Genomic DNA, 12,317 nt, shown 5'->3' with positions numbered 1-12,317 from the left:
TCACACCACAGCACCACTCAACACAACAGCACCACTCAACACCACAGCACCACTCAGTGCCACAGCACCACTCAACGCCACGGCACCACTCAACGGCACAGCACCACTCAATGCCACAACACCCCTCAATGCCACAGCACGCCTCAACGCCACAGCACCACTCAACACCACAGCACCGCTCAACACTACAGCACCGCTCAACACTACAGCACCACTCAACACCACAGCACCCCTCAACACTTCAGCACCGCTCAACAAAACAGCACCGCTCAACAAAACAGCACCGCTCAACACCACAGCACCACTCAACACCACAGCACCACTCAACGCCACAGCACCCCTCAACGCAACAGCACGCCTCAACACCACAGCACCACTCGACACCACAGCACCGCTCAACACCACAGCACCACTCAACACCACAGCACCGCTCAACACCACAGCACCCCTCAATACTACAACACCACTCAACACCACAGCACGACTCAACACCACAGCACCACTCAACGCCACAGCACCACTCAACGCCACAGCACCACTCAACGCCACAGCACCACTCAACTCCACAGCACCACTTAGCGCAACAGCACCACTCAGCGCCGCAGAATCGCTCAGCGCCACAGAATCACTCAGCACCACTGAATGCCACAGCACTCCACAACACCACAGCACCACTCAACGCCACAGCACCACTCAACACCACAGCACCACTCAACACCACAGCACCACTCAACACCGCAGCACCACTCAACACCTCAGCACCACTCAGCACCACTGAAGCCCACATCATCACTCAGCACCACTGAAGGCCACAGCATCACTCTGTGCAACCATTCAACAACTGGTTCTAATATGTTCTGTCAATGTTTCAAACTTTATTACAAATGTCACAAAAAGATGTTGATATTTCACTTCTGTTCTTGGATTTTCATCACAATAAAATACACTGAACATAATCTTCCCAAAAGTTATTTACAAAAGTTTAAGCTATTGCTATTATAAATTACAATACATTTTATTTAAGTATTAAGTATTATAAAAAATAAAACCCGTTGTTATTTGTAATATTAATACATCTAAGTCATGTAAATACAACGCATATTGCATTACAAATGCTATAGGTGTCACGTTTGCAAAAGTTAAAACTATTGGCATTGTAAATGACAAAGCTATTAATTTCGCTATTTTCAAAACCAACACATAAATAAATTAAGCACTGGCGTTGCCAATAGGTCTCGCAGTAGGAAAGTTGGAGCTATTACAATTGCAAATAACAATGCCTTTTATTTTTGTTTTCATTTTAAAAAAAAAAGGGCTTTGTCATTTACAAAACCAATAGCTCCAACTTTCCTACTGCGAGACCTATTGGCAACGCCAGTGCTTGTTATAAGTGTAGCTTTGACCCCTCGCGTGAAAGGTTACACCACCATGTGGTCTCAGTTTAGTGACCACAATCCTATAAGTTTGACACTGGTGGGTGGTTTTAAGAAACCCTGAAAATCTAATAGACGTGCTCGTATTCCCAATATAAGACCTAAAGACTCGGCCCGTAGACTTAAATGGTGCATGGTAGTGCCGGGGGATTTTCAGGCGAACCTGCTGAACACGGTTGGAAGGGAGATGAACCTCTGCTTAGATGACAACTCAAGGGATAAAGAGGTCCTCTCAGCATACACCAAAATTTGCACTCAGGTGTCCTCCGACCTTGAACGCCCTTTCAGGGAACCTCACATTAAAGGAGAGAGGTGGTTTGATCATAATTGCTCAGTTGCGCATCGAAAGTTGCTAGCGGCCTTAAAACGCAAACCACAAGATAAATGCGCCATAGCAGCCTTAAGGAAAATATATAAATTGGCAATAAATAAGCATGATGAGATTAAACATGAGGCTTGGAATGATCTAATGTCCACTGATGTTATTAAAATAGTGGCAATTTCTGGGAAATTGTGAACAAGCCCTTTTTCCAAGAATCTACGGGCACTCCCCTTGACTGTAACATACAGGAGCAGGATTGGTCAATCATTTTAAATCTATTTATGGCGATCAGGAGAATCAAGAACCCTCAGGTACCACATTTGAATTTGAGGCATACACTGTAATGTTCACAGAGTTAGAAGTAGTGGAGGCCATAACCCAAATGACTAGCAACAAAGCCCCTGGACCAGATGGCGTCCCAGTCGATCTTTTTAAATATAATGTAACGCTTTGGTCCAAATTATTGGCCCATGTTTTTAATATGGCTTGCAAAATAGGTCTACCAAGATCATCGTCTGAGTCAGATATTGCCCCGATCTTTAAAAAGGGTAAGAGAGGGGACCCAAGATGCTATAGACCAATAAACTCATCGACTCTGCTGTGAAGGTGCTTCGAAGGGTGGTACTCAGTAAACTCATGGCTTGGTTAACTGAAATCAATACCCTTTCAGATTTGCAATACGGATTTAGGAAAGGAAGAGGCACCACTGATCAGTGCCTGAAGTACACCATTGCCAAGAAGGGAACACTGTACTTGGCGTTCATGGACCTTTCCTCAGCCTTTGACCGATATGGGCTATACTCCTCAACTTTGGTGTGGACAGAAATATTTTTCATTTCCTTGATGACTTGCATAGGGATATGACCGCCAAAGTGAGGTACAATCAAAGACAGAACTGTACCCAGGGAATATGCATTGCATATGGTGTTAGGCAGGGGTGTATTCTGGCCCCCTTACTCTTCACCCTTTATATTATTAACCTGGATCAAGTTTTAGGGGAAGCCAGCAAAGATATTCCGCGTGTGGGGAAGTGATTGATCCCAGCACTCCTATACACAGACGATGCTGCCCTTTAAGCAAGAACTGTGGTTGGCCGACAATGTCTTTCAGCCTCCTTTGCTGTTTTTATTTTTATGAAATCCTTGGACCTAAGTGTAAATTTCTCAAAATCACACACAAAAAAAATTGGTTCCAAGCCTAAATTGTTCAAAACTCTCCAATGTGAGGGTAATGTGATTACCAGGGTTACCACTTTCTCTTACCTAGGTGTTTTATTTGATGACCGAGGTACGTGGATCCCGCAATTGCATGCAAAGAGAAATGTATTGGCCAGATCCACATCTGCAGTTCTAGGCTTTGCACGCAGGTTAGGGGATAAACCACTGCAAGCATTGTTAAAAGTATCCAGAGCAAAAGGTACCTTAATTGCAATCTATGGTGCGTATATATCGGATTTTAGAGAAGCAAGGGAAGTTCAAGTAGTTGAGAACAAATTTTTAAGAAACTTGCTAAGGGTGCCACAATCCACGCCAACATATATAATTCACCAAGAGACTGGGACAGGCTTTGTGGAGGACCGAATAGTGATAGCACCTCTTTTAAAATGGATTTCAACCTGGTTAAACCTCGAACTAGAATTGAATCCCAAAGTCATGAGAGATTGTTTGGCTTTAGTTCAAGCTAGTAGTACTTCTTGGCTGTGTCATGTCAAACGGCTGGCAGTGGCACTGGGACGGCCAGAATCGAATAATTACCCAGACAAATGAGTAAAGGGTGATATGCAGTGGGTGAAGAAATCTTACTTATATATGGCATTTATGGAAAGAGAAGAAAGGGAGTTGGCAAAACCAATGGTACGTGCCCACCAATCTCTAAAAACGTCTTGTGCAATTGAACCTTATTTAAATGTGGTAACCAACTCTAACCACTGCTTTCTTCTTGTAAGATTCAGGATGAACCAGCTATACTTTCTCCTTGTCAATCCTCTGGGAGGGAGAAGGGTGGAGTATGTTCATGTGACAACTTCTCCGCCCAGGACACATTGCACTTTGTTTTATTTTGCGAGCATTTTTTGCACATTCGTAAACATTTTATCCTCCCAATTCTAAAGGACAAATGATTTTTACAAGCAAGACCAGCACTTATGTATTTACAGTTGCAGTTCAATGTCTGGGAGATTTTTAGTTTAGCGAGTTTCCTACTGCAGCAGTTAGAATAAGAAGGAAAAAAGTGAGAGTGATTTCTATGACCTAGTTTACATTCATTAATTTTAACAAATCAGGGTTTTTAATGTCTTATTTTAAACTGTTTGTTTTTGATTATTCTATGTTTATAATTAGTGTAATATCTTTACTGTTAACAAACAGTATATCCGTTTAAAATTCTGTGTGTAGTATGCTTTTAAGGTTTTAATTAACCCAATAAAGTACTTTTTGACTGACTGACCTTGGGAGACCCCCGAGTCTAACCCCAGGACCCTAACTCCAAAGACCGATTACCTACCTGGAAACCGATAACCTCTTTTTCCTCATAGAATAACATTGACACTTTTTCTCCCAAAAAGTTTCCAAGTGTGGACTTTTGAAAACTACAAATATTCCTTAAAAATCACCCAATTAACCAAAACGCATTTTCTCAACTGTTTTCAGGAAATGTCCCAGTGCTGAATCTAGGATCCAGCACTGTGTTAGTAAAAGTAATCCATATAGTAATTAATTGCATTTTTACTGAAAAAGCCTATTGATTCCTATGTACTGAGTCTACTAAGTTTGTGCATTGCATCGCACCCCCTTTAAACTCAAATTGGTACAAAGTCCTACTACATTTTGAAAGTATTCAACAACAGCATCTTGTAGCTGGAAAGTATTTTTATGCTTACCTGTGCCAGGCTTGCTTAGTTCTAGAAATAAATCAACAATATACTTTTTTATACAAAACAATTGGCCTGGAGTTCAGTCCTTGAGTGTGTGAAATCCTTTGCTGACTGAGTGTGTACAACAAATGGTTTACACTGTCCTCTGATACTGCCTTTCTGCTCGACCAAGATACCACTTTAGAGAGTGAGATTATATCTAACTTTCGCCTCTGCCAAACCTCTGGGGACTGTGGACTCTGTGTATACTGAACCTCACTGTGGTGCAGGATATATAGAGCCAGTTTCCACACCGTGCGGTTTGCCTATTCTGCTCTCGCTGGGCTGTGTTATAGAGTTTGATGATTAAACGCTGGCTCGTGGGTGCTGTGAGTAATACCTGTAGAGTATTAAGCGTGGGTGGTTCTTGAGGGAATGTAGGGTATATGTCTTTCATCGCAGCTCGCAGTATAAGATATGCAAAGAGCATTAACGGAGTATTGTTGGCATCTGGCAGCACATCCGATCTGGTTATAAATTGGCCATTTATAAAAATGTCATTCTTTGCTCGGAGCCCCAATTCGCCTAGTAGTTTTTGTGTTTTTAGTTCCTGTGGCACTGATATTTGTGGGTGGTGTCCTTGGGGCATTTCGGGAGCGTATATCGGGAGCTGATCAGCATGCTGTGCCAATGCGTACCATGCTGTTATGGTGCTGTGCACTAGATTTATTTCCGAGCGAGGGGTGTTTTGCTTCAGTTGTGGTGCGAAGGCAGCTAGAGGGATGGGATGGGCATTGTCGGCCTCCACAGCCACATGTTGAACATAGTTGTATGGCTCTATCCAGTAGTGTGCATAGTTTGCCTGGGCACAGTGGTAATAGAGCTGCAGATCTGGGGCCCCAAATCCACCCTGTGCATAAGGTCATGCAAGCTTTCTCTACCCCGCCCATGTAAGTGAGCTCATACAGGAACTCAATTTCATGATGAACTGTTGTGTGAGTATAATGGGTATGTTCACAAATAGGTAATGAAAACATGGTAGCACTACCATCTTCTGGATTGCGATTCTGTCAGCTAGTGATATAGGCAACCCGATCCATCGGGCCACCTGGCTTTACAGTTTCGTGAGGGTCCAGCCATAGTTTTCCCTTATCACCAGTTCGGGGTCTTGGTGTATCCAAACACCTAGAAATTTAACCGGTTGTGTTTGCCATTGCAGTGGAAAGTCTAATGGGAATTTTTTGTGCCAGATGTCAGCAGAATTCCTACTGATTTGGGCCAGTTTATACTCAGTCCGGAGTAGCGATCACAAGGCAGCCCACAGGATTTTAGCACACGTTCAGCTGTTTTCTCTAAAAGCTAACGTCTGCTAAAATCCCTACTTAGCCATCCCTAACATTGGGGTGGATTATACTGATACGACCCTGTGGGTCGTATCAGCAAGGTTATCGCCATTTTGCAGGGAAGATTGCTGGAAAACTAGCGATGTTCCCTGCAGAATGGCAATAACCTCGCTATCTCTGGAATTTTTATTGCCCTGGAGAAACGCACTCCCAGGGCGATAAATTCCAGAGACAGCCTGCGATTAGAAATTGATCGCTAAGCACGGCCAGTGATAATTATCGCTGCCCGTTGATAAAATGCCCCTAGGTATTTTGCCGCCCTAGTCGAGAATTGAAAAATGCCGCTCCTCCCTTTTACTACAATCACTCTCCCCCCCTGTCATCCAGGCTAGAAGAATTGATTGACAGGTGAGGCTTGTGGGTGCCAAGGAATATCACTCCGGTTCTATGCATGCTGATAAGCAGGTGACGCAGCCCAGATATGAGGCCCGAATTCACCCACTATAACTGGAATGCACTCTATTTTAATGAATGGCCAATCACTGAACTACAAATAAAGGGGCCAATGACGTGGGTGCGTGTTCGTGCAGGGCACAGATGTGTGTTTGTTTTTAGGTGAATTCATGGTGACTTTTAATCTGGGGAACCAGGTTCGAGTCTCGACATCGACGCTCAATCATCCTGTGATTCTGTGCAAATCACTTAATCTCCCCGTGTCTAGAAAAGAACAAAAATTAATGTGTCCGTCTGTAATTCTGTAATGCCCCTGCTGCTCCTGTAAAGTGCGCTGATTCCTTCTGGTCGACTTCGGGGTATATAAACTGCAAAAAAAAAAAAAATGTACAAACACTTCCCTCTGAATTTCTCGAGGATACCAGGCACTCACCTCCCTCTGTTATCAAGGGGTGCTGTCTGAAGCACATGTTCTAATCCTGAAAACAACCCGAGTCTGCTGTATGCGCTTTAGAAAGTGCCTCGCGTGAACAGGAGGACAGCAGCGCCCTGCGGGAGCGCACGCCGTCATGACGTCACCACCCCAGGCCCAGATCTTATCTAAGGGTTTAGTATTTCTTGTTGTCGTCTCACAGAGTTGTTTATATTTTACTTGAACCTGTTTCCCACACACCCATCCCTCCTGCGCAGTCATGAACGTGCCAAAGACTGCACACAGAAACAAGCATTGAAAATGCAACAGGTCTCGCCTTTTATTAAGTTAAAGCCATTTGCTTTGCTAATGGTATCGTATAGCAAAGCAAATGGCTTTAACTTAATGAAAGGCGAGACCTGTTGCATTTTTAATGCTTTTTTTTTAGCGCTAACCTCTACCGGAGTTATGAAAGAGCCGCAATGGACGATCATGCTGGTACCCAATTCACTGTCACTCATGTCATGCCATCAGAGAGTAGAGAGTGAGTAGTAGAGAGTAGTAAAGAGTCATTAGTAGAGAGTGAGTAGTAGAGAGTGCGTAGTAGAGAGTAGTAGATAGTAGAGATTGAGTAGTAGAGAGTGAGTAGTAGAGAGTATAGTAGTAGAGAGTAGTAGAGAGTGAGTAGTAGAGAGTAGTAGAGAGTGAGTAGAGAGTGAGTAAAGAGTGAGTAGTAGAGAGCGAGTAGTAGAGAGTAGTAGAGATAAGTAGTAGAGAGTAGTAGAGAGTGAGTAGTAGAGTAATAGAGAGTAGAGTAGTAGAGAGTAGTAGAGAGTGAGTAGTAGAGAGTAGTAGAGAGTGAGTAGAGAGTGAGTAAAGAGAGTAGTAGAGAGCAAGTAGTAGAGAGTAGTAGAGATAAGTAGTAGAGAGTAGTAGAGAGTGAGTAGTAGAGTAATAGAGAGTAGAGTAGTAGAGAGTGAGTAGTAGAGAGTGAGTAGAGAGTGAGTAAAGAGTGAGTAGTAGAGAGCGAGTAGTAGAGAGTAGTAGAGATAAGTAGTAGAGAGTAGTAGAGAGTGAGTAGTAGAGAGTGAGTAGAAGAGAGTAGTAGAAGAGAGTAGTAGAGAATGAGTAGAGAGTAGAGTAGAAGAGAGTGAGTAGTAGAGAGTGAGTAGTAGAGAGTAGTAGATAGTGAGTAGTAGAGAGTGAGTAGTAGAGAATAGTAGAAAGTGAGTTGTAAAGAGTAGTAGAGAGTGATAGAAGTGAGTAGTAGAAAGAGGGTAGTAGAGAGTAGTAGAGAGTGAGTAGTAGAGAGTGAGTAGTAGAGAGTAGCAGACATTGAGTAGAGGGTAGTAGAGAGTGATTAGAGAGTGAGTAGAGAGTGAGTAGTAGTGAGTAGTAGAGTGGGTAGTAGAGAGTGAGTAGAAGAGAGTAGTAGAGAGTGAGTTATAGAGAGTAGAGAGTGAGTAGTAGAGAGTAAGAGGCAGAAAGTGAGTAGAGTAGTAGAGAGTAGTATAATGAGTAATAGAGAGTGAGTAGAGAATGAGTAGTAGAGAGTAGTAGATAGTGAGTAGTAGAGAATGAGTAGAGAGTAGAGTAGTAGAGAGTAATAGAGAGTGATCAGAGAGTGAGTGGTAGAGAGTAGTAGCGATTGAGTAGAGAGTAGTAGAGAGTGAGTAGTAGAGAGTGAGTGGTAGAGAGTGAGTAGATAGTGAGTAGTAGAAAGTAGTAGAGAGTGAGTAGTAGAGTGAGTGGCAGAGAGTAGTAGAGAGTGAGTAGTAGAGAATGAGTAGAGAGAAGTAGAGAGTGAGTATTAGATAGTAGAGAGTGAGTAGTAGAGAGTGAGTAGTAGCGAGTAGTAGAGAATGAGTAGAGAGTGAGTAGTAGAGTTAGTAGTATTGAGTAGTAGAGAGTGAGTAATAGAGAGTGAGTAGTAGAGAATGAGTCATAGAGAATAAGTAGAGAGTAGAGTAGTAGAGAGTTGGTAGTAGAGAGTGAGTAGAGTAGAGTAATAGAGAGTCGTAGAGTGAGTAGTGGAGAGTAGTAGAGACTGAGTAGTATTAATAGAGAGTAAGTAGTAGAGAGTAGTAGAGATTGAGTAGAGAGTGATAGAGAGTGAGTCGAGAGTGAGTAGTAGAGAGTGCGTAGTAGAGAGTGGGTAGTAGTGAATAGTACAGAATGAGTAGGGGGTAGTAGATAGTAGCAGAGAGTGACTCTTCTTCTCGATATCGGTGTGTCGGTTTCCCTCCAGTGATCACAACTGCATTAAACAGGTCAAGCTTGGAACAAATGTCCACAGAAACTTGACCAAGGATATGGCCAAGGAAATGCACATCAACATGGAAGAAGTTCAAAGAATGTACCATTGCCAGCCCGGGTAGGTTTCAATCTGGTGCCCTGAATGGAGCAGTGACAGAGCAAATCACAACTGTGGCAAGAGGCTGCTCACACTTTCAGCTGTTAAGGATTTAAAAGACACCCCTATTTGCATTGGGGCCCTAAGTCTTTGCGGCTAGTCTTGGAAAAGTGACATTTTCTCTCCTCAACCTCCTTAGCATGAAGATTGTCTGCTTCCTAAAGGAATCCTGTGCGACCAGGACCAGCTGAAGCCGCAGAGAGAGACATTTGTGGAACGGAAGGCGTGTGCCATGCAAATACCGATACAACAATATAATATTAAAACAAACAAAAGCGGCACGAAAAAAGATAAAATAAACTATAAACTACTAGCAAAGCGTGAGCCCCTGGGGTGGAGCAAGGTAAATGCCCCCAGCCTGCCTTAGCTAACGCTGCCGGATCCAAGCTGTCAACCACAGGGAACATATGAAAGAGATGACACCACGGGGTGGCTTCCTCGCCCCACGGGGGCAACAATACACGACGATCAGAAGGGTTTCCTCCCCGGGCGGCAGATGAAGCATCTTGTATCGTTGCATCTCTCTGATCGTTGCAATCGATCTGGCAACGGCGGCTAGTGCCCCATTAACAAAAAGAACACTGGACGCTGCAAAAGCCTTTGATCGTGTTAACTGGTGTCATCTGTCTGGTGTATTAGAGGCTTTGGGGTTTGATTGTACTTTTAGAGATCTGTTGGGGAAAATATATAGCGAACCACGCGCCCAAATATTAGTAAACCGGAGCCTTTCTGTCCCAATATCAATAGGGGGGGGTACCAGACAGGGCTGCCCGCTGTCTCCGACACTCTTTGACTTATGCATTGAGCCGTTTGCACAAAGTTTAAGATTAAATAATGAAATATAGCCCTTTTTAATGAATGGTTTTTCAAGGAAACTTGCCCTATACACGGATGATTTAATCCTTTTTACATCTAATGCCAATCAAGCTCTACCAAGCCTATTAAGGGAAGTACAGGTTTTTTGGCAAACTGTCAGCTTATGAGATTAATAACAGCAAAACGGAGATCATGACATGGAATTCCGAAGCGCAGGGATACAGGGTGTCAACGGAGATAAGATATTAGGCAATCACTATTACTCAAGAGCTGTCCGATCTCCCTAAAACAAATATAGCCCTAGTATTTAAAGTAGTTGAAACACTGTTAAAAAGATGGCAGAATTTACAGATTACACACTACAGTCGGGTAAATCTGGTTAAGATGTGTGTTCTGCCAAAGTCCACTTACCTTTTTAATAACATCCCCCTGTCTTTTGGCAAAATCTTCCTAAACAAAATTCAGGGTAAGATGTCTTCTTTCGTTTGGGCTGGGAAAGGAATCAGACTCTCCTGGAAAAAGCTTAGACGAAAACTGGCACACGGAGGTTTGAGTCTCCCAGACCTACAGATTTACTGTTGGGCATACCAACTGCAAAACAACAGACTGCTCCTAAATAGGCCAGATGACCATTTGATGGGCCGCATTTCCAAGGCAATGTTGCACGAGATTTCAGGCGAGGGTTTCATGTATAAATTTGGCGCCCCCAAATTTTTCAACAAAAGTTTGCTTGAAGGTTTTACTTGCTGCCGCCAAACTATGGTTTGACTGTCGTAGTATTTTAGGCATTCCCTATTACAGCAAGTGGGCACCTGTGTGGGATTCCCCAGGCACCCCGGAATGCTTGAACTATATGTTGTCTCAACCTCTGAAAGGGGCAGGGATGAAGAGGAGGGGCGATATAGTCAAAGGAAACCGCTGCCTCCCGTGGGATGCTTGGAGCCATCTAAGAAAAAGCAGTTTATCCAGATTTAAATACTATCAAATATCTACATGGTGTGCAAGTCGAAACTGGCAATGGAAGAGGATCTCCAGGAGGATGTCAACCCAAGGAAGAAGGAAATCGCTCTTTGGTACAATTACTTACTGGAGGCGGCGGACAGGAAATTGGATCCCCCCCCCAAAAGGTCTGGGCTGAGTGCTTGCCAGACGAAGGTCTCCAAATGTTATGGCAAGTATCTTTGGAAAAATTATATTGTTTATTCAAATCCGCTGCACTTAGAAAGAATCACTTCTTTACCATCAATAGGATATATTGGTCTCTGCTCAAGATATCTAAAATAAGGGGAGAAAGAGAATCAGGCTGTGAATGTGTTTTTATGCGTCATGTGCCTTGTCCTTACACCGCTGAATGTAGGTTCTGCATCATGTGTTTTCCTCCCCTACACCGCTGAATGTATAGTGATGCATCATGTGTAATGTGCCTATGCCCCTACTTGTATTGTGATACTTAGGTGGTTGTTCCTGCTAGTACAGGTGGCGCTAGTGAGGTCCTAGTTCCCTGCGTGACCTGTTCCTAGTGTGGTCAGGATTGCGTAGGTGGTACTTAACCTTTACCAGTGATTACTGGTTGTGTGCTTTATATTCTATGTTCTAAGTGCTAATTCTACCAAGTGCTAAGTTCTAAAAGTGCTGATTCCTGACAGTGGTCCATGTGGCCCTGTCTTGTACATATCCCTTGTAAATTCTGCCCGTGCCTGTTTGCACATAGTAAAGTCTGTGTGTTGGACCTGGCCCTCTTGGCAGGGTCATCCCTAAACTTTTTGCCTTCCTCCAATACTCTCTCTGACCTATTTTGTTTGGTTTTATGACTCTGGGCACTTTACCACTGCTGACCAGTGCTAAAGTGCATATGCTCTCCCTATGTAAAGTGTAACTGTGATTGATATTCCTGATTGGTTCATTGGATTTACTGTCAGTCCCCAGTAAAGTGCACCAGGAGTGCCAGGGCTTGTAAATGCCAATACTGCTAGTGGGCCTGCAGCGCTGGTTGCGCCACCCACAGAAGCAGTCTTAAAATGTGTCTAGGGTCTGCCATTGCAGAACCCGCGTGCAGTCTGGTACTGTCATGCTGGCTGGGCAAGTGCACCCACTTGCCAGCCCCTAAACCTTCCCTTAACTTCATATTAGTCACCCCTATGGTAGGCCCAAGGGCAGGGTGCATTGTAAGTGTAAGGTAGGACATGCTCTGATGAGTGTGGCATGTCCTAATAGTGAATTACAGCCAAATTAGTTTTTCACTATTGTAAGGCTACCTGTTCCCTTTAGGCCAGA

Source organism: Lissotriton vulgaris, unplaced genomic scaffold, assembly GCF_964263255.1.
Source record: "Lissotriton vulgaris unplaced genomic scaffold, aLisVul1.2 SCAFFOLD_874, whole genome shotgun sequence".
Taxonomy (NCBI): domain Eukaryota; kingdom Metazoa; phylum Chordata; class Amphibia; order Caudata; family Salamandridae; genus Lissotriton; species Lissotriton vulgaris.
The sequence above is the reverse complement of the archived record's forward strand: the minus strand, read 5'-3'. Positions refer to the sequence as shown.